The sequence below is a fragment of the Somniosus microcephalus genome, chromosome 3 (assembly GCF_052327205.1).
Source record: "Somniosus microcephalus isolate GS21.2 chromosome 3, FLI_Smic_1.0, whole genome shotgun sequence".
Classification (NCBI taxonomy): Eukaryota; Metazoa; Chordata; class Chondrichthyes; order Squaliformes; family Somniosidae; genus Somniosus; species Somniosus microcephalus.
In genome coordinates, this window is record NC_140989.1 from 284,715,243 (window position 1) to 284,725,964 (window position 10,722).

Genomic DNA, 10,722 nt, shown 5'->3' on the forward strand with positions numbered 1-10,722 from the left:
ATGGCGGACCCCACGAGGTCGGGCAAGATGGCGTCCAAGATGGCCGCTCCCACAGCGCACACGTGGCGGTGGCGGGTTTTCCGGCGGGGTTTCCTCTGCACACCTTCCCGAAGTGCCCCTTCTTACCGCACTTAAAGCAGGTGGTGCCTTTCGCTGGGCACAGGTTTCTGGTGTGCTTCGGCTGCCCGCAGAAGTAGCAGTTGGGTCCCCGACGCGTCGCGGCTGTCGTAGGGCTTCTGGGGGGAGAGCGGGGCCCCGACGGTGTCGGGCTGCCGGGCGGGGAAGATGCCTTCCAAGATGGCGGCGCCCTTGGTGCACACGTGGCGGTGTGGGCGGCGCGGGCTGAAGAGTAGGCGTCCGAGTTTCTCTGGGCCACATCCGGGGATCGCGCTGTGTCCACAGCCTGTTTCAGGTCCAATCCCGTTTTTTCCAGCAGTCTCTGCCGGATGTAAGTGGAGCTGAGGCCTGTGATGAAGGCATCGCGAACAAGCTCGTCAGTGTACGCTGCGACTTTTACATCTTGGCACTTGCAGTCTTTGCCAAGCGTTTTCAGGGTGACTAGGAACTCATCCAGCGATTCCCCAGGTCGCTGTGCGCGAGTAGCGAGCAGATGCCTAGCATACACCTCATTCGTAGGCTGCTGGTAATGCGCCTTTAAGATGTCGCAGGCGGCCAGGTACGTGTCGGCGTCTTGGATGAGGGGGTAAACCCGGTGGCTTACCCAATTCCGCAGGATTCCGAGTTTCATACTTTCAGCGTCCGTAGCGCCTGTGACAGCTGCGGAATTGTCCAGGAAGAATTCCATACACATAAACCAGTGTCCGAAGCGTGCCGATGCATCCGAAGCATGCTGGTCCAAATCCAAACGTTCGGGTTTCAAGAGTTGATCCATTGTGTTGAAAAGTAAGTTAATAAAATTGATGTGCCTCAATAAATCCGAGACTCAATGTTAGCGGAACAAAACAAGGCTTTTATTAACTTAGAAGGTAACACACAGTGGAGAGGTATCTTCCATCCAGAGGTCTGCAGTACTGGATGTGAGGCACGCTGGGCCTGCTTACATAGGGGCCAGGTATGGGCGGAGCCCTACACACAATACAATACAAGGTGAGGAAACGGAACTGAGGTAAGGGAAATGAAACTGAAACTAAACCACAGTCACAGGCACAATCACACACACAGAATACAGATGAGTGATGAATGGCATATTTCATCACATTAACTTTCAGTGATTCGTGTACAAGGACACCCAGGTCTCTCTGAACACCAACATTTCCCAATCTCACTATTTAAAAAATACTCTGCTTTTCTATATTTCCTACCAAAGTGGATAACTTCACATTTCTCCACATTATATTCCATTTGCCATGTTTTTGCCCACTCACTTAGCCTGTCCATATCCCCTTGAAGCCTCCTTGCATCCGCCTCACAACTTACATTCCCACCCAGCTTTGTATCATCAGCAAACTTGGATACACTACATTTGGTCCCCTCATCCAAATCATTGATGTAGATTGTGAATAGCTGAGGCCCAAGCACTGATCCTTGCGGTACCCCACCAGTTACAGCCTGCCAACCCAAAAATGACTCATTTATTCCTACTCTCTTTTTCTGTCCATTAATCAATCCTCAATCCATACTAGTATATTACCCCCAATCCCATGTGCCCTAGTTTTGTTTAATAACCTCGTGTGGCACCTTATCGAATGCCTTCTGAAAATCCAAATACACCACATCCACTGGTTCCCCCTTATCTATTCTGTTAGTTACAACCTCAAAAAACTCTTAACAGATTTGTCAAACAAGATTTCCCTTTCATAAATCCGTGTTGACTTTACCAATCCTATTATTTTTGAAGTGCTCTGTTACCACGTCCTTAATAATAGATTCTAGCATTTTCCCTACTGATGTCAGGCTAACTGGTCTGTAGTTCCCCGTTTTCTCTCTCCCTCCTTTCTTAAATAGTGGGGTTACATTTGCCACCTTCCAATCTGCGGGACTCATTCTAGAACCTATGGAATTTTGGAAAATGACAACCAATGCATCCACTATCTCTATAGCCATCTCTTTGAAAGCCCTAGGATGTAGGCCATCAGGTCCTGGGGATTTGTCGGCTTTTATAGTCCCATTAATTTCTCCAGTACTATTTTTTTACTAATACTAATTTCTTTCAGTTCCTCATTCTCACAGCCTTGGTTCTCCACTATTTCTGGGATGTTTTTTGCATCTTCTTCCATGAAAACAGACACAAAGTATTTGTTTAATTTCTCTGCCACTTCCTATTTCTCCTGTCTCAGCCTGTAAGGGACCCACATTTACTTTTGCTAATCTTTTCCTTTTTACATACCTATAGAAGCTTTTACAGTCTGTATTTATGCCTCTCGCTAGTTTACTCTCATTCTATTTTCCCTTTCTTTATCAATTTCTTGGTCCTCCTTTGCTGAATCCCAAAATCCTCCCAATCCTCAGGCTTACTATTTTTGGCAACATTATAAGCCTCTTCCTTTGATCTAATACTATCTTTAACTTCTCTTGTTAGCCACAGTTGGACCACTTTTCCTGTGGAGTTTTTGTGCCTTAAAGGAATGTATATTTGTTGTAAATTATGTATTAATTCTTTAAATGTTAGCCATTGCTTGTCTACCATCATACCTTTTAATGTAGTTTCCCAATCGATCTTGGCCAACTTGCACCTCATACCCATATAGTTTGCTTTGTTTAGATTTAAGACCCTAGTTTCTGATTTAACTAAATCACTTTCAAACTCAATATAAAATTCTATCATATGCTCACCCTTCCCTAAAGGCTCCTTTACTACGAGGTTATTAATTAACCCCCTCTCATTGCACAATACTAGAACTAAAATAGCCTGTTCCCTAGTTGGTTCTTAACATACTGATCTAGAAAACTATCTTGCATACATTGCATGAATTCGTCCTCCACACTATTACTGCAAATTTGGTTTGCCCAGTCTATATGTAGATTAAAGTCCCCCATGATTACCGTATTACCCTTGTTACATGCGCCTCTAATTTCCTGATTTATACTCTGCCCTACATTACAACTACTGTTTGGGGGCCTATAAACAACTCCCACCAATGTTTTCTGCCCCTTGCTGTTTCTTAGCTCCACCCAAACTGATTCTACTACTTGATTTTTGGAGCTAAGATCCTTTCTCTCTACTGTCTTTATCCCATCCTTTATTATCAGGGTTACCCCTCCTTTTCCATTTTGCCTATCTCTTCTAAAAGTTAAAGTATCCTGGAATATTTAGTTCCTAACCTTGGCCACATTGCAACCATGTCTCCGTAATGGCTATTAGATCAAACCCTATTCATTTCTATCTGCGCTATTAATTCATCTATTTTGTTGCGAATGCTTCGCGCATTCAGATATAATGCCTTTAGCTTTGACTTATTTCTATTTTTCCCTGATGTCACCTTAGTCACTGATGCCTTATTACCTTTGTTACTCTCTGTCCCTTCCTGACCCACTCTGCTTATTTTTACCCAAAACTCTACTCTGCTCTAGAGCCTTGACATTTCTCTCACTTTTAAATTTACTCTTTCCTGAATCCTCCCCCCCCCCCACCATCCTTCATTAGTTTAAAGTCCTGTCTACTGCCCTAGTTATTTGGTTTGCCAGGACACTGGTCCCAGCCCAGTTTAAGTGGAGCCCATCCCAACGGAACAGCTCCCTCTTTCCCCAGTATTGGTGCCAGTGCCCCATGAACTGAAACCACTTCCTCCCACACCAGTCTTTGAGCCACGCATTTAAACCTCTAATCTGTTTGTCCCTCTGCCAATTTGCACATGGCTCAGGTAACAATCCAGAGATTATTACCTTTTGAGGTTCTGCTTTTTAATTTGGATTCTAGCTCCTCAAACTCCCTCAGCAGAACCTCAATCCTAGTTCTGCTTATGTCGTTGGTTCCTATGTGGACCATAACAATTGGATCCTTCCCCTCCCACTCCAAGTTCTTCTCCAGCCATGAGGAGATGCCTTTAACCCTGGCACCGGGCAGGCAACACAACTTTCGGAACTCTCGGTCGTGGCTGCAGAGAACAGTATCTATCCCCCTGACTACACTGTCCCTTACCACAACTACATTCCCTTTCACTCCCCCCACTTGAATGACATCCTGCACCATGGTGCTCAACTTGCTCATCCATCCTGCAGGCTTTTCCCTCATTCACACAGGCAGCAAGAACCTCATACGTGTTGGACAAGAGCAAAGGCTGAGGCTCGTCCAGCACTGCACCTGGGGTCCCCTTACCTGCCTGAGTTGCAGTCACACCCTTCTGTCCCTGACCACTAACCAGACCTGTACCACTACCTAACCTAAGGGGTGTGACTGACTCCTAGATCAAAGTGTCCAAGTAACTCTCCCCAACCCTGATGCCCCGCAATGTCTGCACATCAAACTCCAGCATTTAACTCTGAGCTGAAGTTCCTCAAGATGCAGGCACTTATTGCAAACGTGGTTGTCCGGGATCATAATACTCTCCAAACTCCCACATGGTGCACCACCTGCACTGCCATCCCTATGTGACCTTGTTTTATTTAATTAAATTTGTATTTAGGTAACTTAGTTTACAGTGTAGTTTCATGACTACTTACTTGATCTAGATTAAGTTATGGGAGCTGAAATTAAATAGCTACTTGTAACACAAAGCACTAAGTACTGTAGGCAAAAAGCAGCAACTCCTTCCCCTCTTCTCTGAATTCCCACTCTTTCCAAATTCCCAAATAAAACACTCTGTTCAGGTCCACGCTGTTCAGGTCCACTCTGTTCAATCCCGCTCTGTGCAGACTGCTTTGTGCTCTGCAGAAATGTTTGGTTTTATACACTAAGAGCCTCACCCAATTTACAAGTGTTTACTCAGCTCCCCTGCTCCTGGTGATTAGCGCCTATTCAAGACAAACTCAGCTGACTGACAGTTCACTGCCACTGGCAGGCAGCTTCTGCTAACTACAGTTTTTAGAGTTCAAGGTTAAAATCAAAATCTTAAACTAAATTTCATTTTTTACAGCTTCTACTTACCAGAAATTTCCACTCGTTCCAAATTCCCAAATGAAGCACTCTGTTCAAGTCCCCTCCGTTTAATCCCGCTTTGTGCAGACTGCTCATTCAGTGCTAAGTTGTCAGTCTCCCTCCGAGAGGCTACACGATGACTAGAATGGGAATGTGTTGCACTGGGACATTCTTCTGGAGTTGAGACATGTTGGAGCAAAACAGAGGGAACTTTACTCTGCATCTGACCGTTGCTGTACAGGGACTACTTAATACTGATACAGTGCTCACAGACTAGATAGTGTGTGTTTATTCCTCAGCATTAACATCTCTCACCTTGTTGAGCACAAAAAAATGCAGAAGAAAAGATTTGAGAGCTTGTGCAAATCTGTAAAGTTTATTATAATATCCGATGAAGCTGCTGGTTTAAAATCGGCATTTGATTTTTTTGTGCAGAAAATTTCTCCACACAGAGCTTGCTGTTGTCAGAAGTTTATTTTTTATATACATCTCATATTTTATATAATGCTTCAATATATTTATGTAATATATAAACTAAATTGTTGACGATACCAAACCACATCCACCTTGAATGTGGAGCTTCTTGGTGTGACATATCCTATGCACAGAGAGAAATAAATACAAAATCTAATACTAACAATGAAAGCAACAAATCCATTAGCAAATGTTTAAATAAAATTAAGATGTCAAGGCCTAGTGAAGGCCACACATTCCCACCTGCTTTCTCGTCTCTTCTCGGTGGTTTATTTGTGTTTTGTTGGGTTTTGGAATTTGGAAAACAGCACAACCATGAGGTGGGCAAGATTCTTTGCCCCCTCCAGCTGCACTGGAAAATGACATTCATGACATTCTGAGCGAATGACAGACCCAATACATTGAATGAGACACCTCGGGGGTAATGCAATGAAAATCTCCTCTTAATCATGTGCTTGGCAAGGGTCACGGGTGCCAAGCAGCTCAGGAATGCTCAAAAGAAATGACAGTGATCTCGAACCCCAGCGGCCTGTTCTCTGTCACATTCACACAGGCCGTCCTCTCCAAGTTGTTACCGCAGTAGAAAAACTTAGTTTTGTGTTTGGGTGTGTTTTTCACTTTGTCTTTCAATTGGCCTCTAAGGGTGATAAAGTGAGAGTTATATGATCCACCTGGTGCAAAACTGGAAAATGGATCGCGGAAATGCCAGCTGTCAAACAGGCTGCAATCCTACTGCAAAAACAATCATTGGCTATCATGAATATCACTGCTCTCTTGTATATAATAAAAGGGGAAAGAAAATATGATGGGGAGGGGAAGTAGTGTTGTTCCCCAATACCTACCTAAAAATTTAGTATTAAAAAAAAACCCTGTCCCAGGGGAGACCTGCAATTTGGGACTCCTTCCCTCAAGGATGGCTCTGATAGATAACCCTAGAAAAAAATACATTCAGCAAATACCCTCCCTATGAGGCTAACCGTATCTTCCCATCGGTGCTGTCGCTGCTGGCTTCTACTTTCCACGAGGACTGGAAACTTAAAAACGGCAACAAATGTTTTTAGAATTTTTTTTAAACAGCCATATACTGGAGTACATTTTATTTCTTCCCCAGATTTTCCTTCCAATTTAAATATAAATGTTACCGCTAACTCTCAGGCAAAGGCAACGGAGGTAATTTTGTATACATACTACTTCATCTCCTGTGGCATTGCCCACAGGCAAAAATTAAAGTTCCCTGTTCCTGCATCTCTCCCACTCTCTGCCTTTTATTCTTTTTCTCTCTCTCTATGTCTCTACCTGCTTGACTCTTTCTCACCCTTCTTATGTCTGTCCTTCCATTTGTATCCATTCTCTTCTGCATCTTTCCCATTGTGTCTGTCTGTCTTTCACGCAAGTTCCTTTACTGATTGCTGAATTTGTATATTTTATGTTTTTAAAAACTACGTTTTAAAAACATTTTTAAAAGGATGAAAAATGAATTAAAATGTTTGTGGCCACAGGTGGAGATCTGGACCTGACGAGGCAAGACTGAGAAATGCTTTCTGAAGAAAAACGGGACATTGGGGTCTGAACTGGGAGAGAGTGGGGTGGAACCCAGGAACAGGAGTAGGCCATTCACCCCCCATAAGCCTATTCTTCCGTTTTATTAGATCGTGGCTGATCTATATAATAGCAAAATACTGTGGATGCTGGAAATCTGAAATAACAACAGAAAATGCTGGAAAAACTCAGCAGGCCAGGCAGCATCCGTGGAGAGAGAAACAGAGTTAACGTTTCAGGTCTGGGACCCTTCATCAGAACTGGAAAAAGCTGGAGATGTAACAGATATAGGTGGCTGATCTATACCTTGACTCCATTTACTTGACTTTTCTCCATATCCATTGATACCCTTGCCTAACAAAAATCTATTGATCTCAGACTTGAAAATTTCATTTTACCCAGCATCCACAGCCTTAGGGGCTGGAGAATGCTCAGAACAGGCATGTAGGAAGCAATGGATACTCATGAACTTGTACCCTCACCCATGTTGACTCATTAATGATGGTACAATGGGTCTAGAGTCATGGCCTTGACCAGTACTAGTGTGCCTGCGAACTGCTGCCATACATGCAGGTCAGAGAAATGGTGGAGCTTGGGGTTGAAAGAGGGAGGCCATAAAACTGCTTTTCTGCTTTAATTTTTAGTATTGCTCAGCATATCAGCTGATTTTTATCAGCTGGTTCTGAAGCTCTTCACCCACTTAAAACTGGCATTGGCCATCTGCTGCAGCATTCTCCATGCCTCCAACTTGGGTAGCAGGACTTGGAGCTAAGAAAAAGTTGGTAAGAGAAAATGTGGAGCCGAGAAAGCAAGGGAAGAGGGTGCATGGAGCCAAGGAAAACAACAGGAGCAAGATCTGGAGTTGCAGGCACTGGGAGTGATATTTGAGCTATCCAGTGAGACTGTGAGGATATGGATCAGGGCTGGAGCACTTGAGGTGGAGCTTGGTCTGTCAATTGATGAAGGGTAGGAGGGAATGGACCTAGTGCTTGAAGCAATTTATACAGCCAGGCAGAGTGAGACAAATGGAATTTTTTCCCCCAAAGATCTGATTGGCCTATGGTGTCATGTGGTTAGCATAGCCCAGTCAGCAACATTACAAGCTTGCTGCAGTTTTCTAATACTACAATATTATACAGACATACAATATTAGAGACAATTTTTAATAATATAGACTTTAATACTTAAGGGATTCTGTGCCTCAGTTGCAAATAACTGAGATTTACCCAAGTTCACAAATATTCAAGATTTTCTTTGGCAGGAGAGGGGGTTGGTGGGAGAGAACTGTGTGTCTGGGTAAATGGCATTTAAATTAGGTGCTAGAAACTGTATCTTGGTGTGCACCTGTGGGAGCAGTCCCTGCAGGCATTTTACTGGACAGATTGATTTGCTTAGTGACATTTCTGTCATATATTTATATGAGCGGGCAGCTGCAATGATCTGCCCTTTCATATTCACACCAAACTCCTAAGGGCCATTCCCCTGGGTACAGAATTTATAAAATTAAAATGCTGATAATTAGAATACATGATATTCTGGACTGTTTTACAGGGACACACCCAATCAGTTCTGCTTTTAATATTGTGTCCAATTAACATAAGATGTAAGATTAAAATGACAGTGTTTAGCTCTCCCTTTGATTTCTCCCCTTCTCCTGAAGGCACTGGCTCAGCCCGCAGTACAGTTCCACAGGTATTGACCATCGTCGAGTACCTCGCCCAAGTGCCAATTCTTGATGTGTGAGCCTAAACTGTGAGTAACAGCTTGAGGATGCTGAGACATTGAGATGATGTAGATCTAAGCAGCTTTATTTTATTACAGGTCTTGTAGATTTATTTCATCTCTGTTTTAAAACATATGTGAAGGCGATTTGATAAGTGACACTATTCTGGCAAAGGCTGTGGAAAAATCAGCTGTTGACGTTATACTATTCAGAACAGGGCCAGGCAATACTTTGACAGATTCAAGGCTCAATTTTATTTTCCCACAGAACTACTAGCAACCAGTTGCTATCTGTCAATAGCAATCTAATAGTTTCAATAGTAACCTAATAGTTCCACTAGCAAAACCAACCAGGATGAAACCAAGGCTCAAATAGGTGGACAAAATGAAGGCTTCATGCAATGATGCCAAGAGCCAAAGCTCGCTCCAACCAATGAAAATTAACTGGGTATCAGGAATTTACATTATGAGGAAACACTAATGAAGTTGGGCTTGTGTTATTTGGAAAAGATGAGGTGACCGAATTGAAGGTTTTTTTTACAGATTAAGAGAATTTATAAAGTTTATCTGAGCAAATTGTTCAGTTTAGCAAAGGGTTCACAAAGGACCACAAGCTAAAAATAGCATAATTAGGAGCAAGGAGGAATCCAATCTAAAGGGTAATGGACTTGTGGAAGAAATTTACCATGGAAGGTATTAAGGTGGTCAGTGTGAATTGGTTCAAGAGGCAACTAAACGTATTTGCGGAGAGATTGAAGATGGGTAGGAGATTAATATGAAAAGTGCAGGCCTATTATGCCTAATGACCTTTTTCTGATCCTATACATTCCTACATTCATATGCAACATTGCCAGCAGATGACTACTGACAGCAATCACCATTTAGGCTAACACATGAAGAATGGCCATTCGGACAAGGGGGCAGAGGGTAGCTGGCAGCTGCAGAACCATACCCCAGCAAGAGCTTAGAAGAGGAGGGGTAAAATTGGGGTGTTTATTTTAAATAATAAATGACTTTGTTTATGAATAGTGATAACTTTATGAATTAGATTGTTGTTAGTGGATAATGTTATGATTTATATGTTTTCTTACTGAAATAAGCGATGACAGTGCTTAATTAACATTTATTGGAATTATTCTATTGCTAAGCACTATTTGGCAACACTGAGCCCCTCCCCCGACCACCCTCCCTGCATTCTCAGACTTGATCCTTTCGGAGCTGCAACTGTCAAATCAGACGCCAATGATAGGCTGAACTGCTGTCCCTGTTGCAAACGATTCAGAGCTGCCAGAATTCAATTCACAGAGTGACCCTTAATAGTCAGGAGTCAGAAGAGAACTAAACAGTTTTCTCTGAACCATGCTTAAAGCCGGGGTAAAGGGCAGCAACTACGAGTTTTTGCCAACTCCACTCCACACCGTTTATTTATTATCGCACCTTGCCAATCAATTTCTTTTTAATGCTGAGGTTTTCTTTTTTCCCCCTCACAAAGTCACAGTAAATAAGAGCTCCTTGGACAAAATACCTATAAAATTAGTAATTAAATGAGTTACAGCCAGCAAATGTGTGTACGAGTCAGTAACAACATCTGATCAAGCTTTTCAGAGATTGTTAAATTTGTTTCTGCGGTAAGCAGAACTGTTTAAATGTTATTTATTTTTATGTTCAGAAAAAATCTATAGCAAAGTAAAATATTGATTAAAACACAACAATGCTGTAGGAAGAAAAAAAATTTATGAAACCTTTGCTCAAATCCTTTAATTGAATTTTCCAAATCTCTCACCGCACACAAATAATCAATATCTTCCAGTGTCAGAAACATTACTGGCTATCTTTCCAATTTTGTTGTCATCAGCACATACAAGAGCTCTTGGATATCTGTAATGTCTTGACAAATAATTTATATTTACCTCATACACTATTGTTCCTTTGAGATACTCAAATAAAAAACA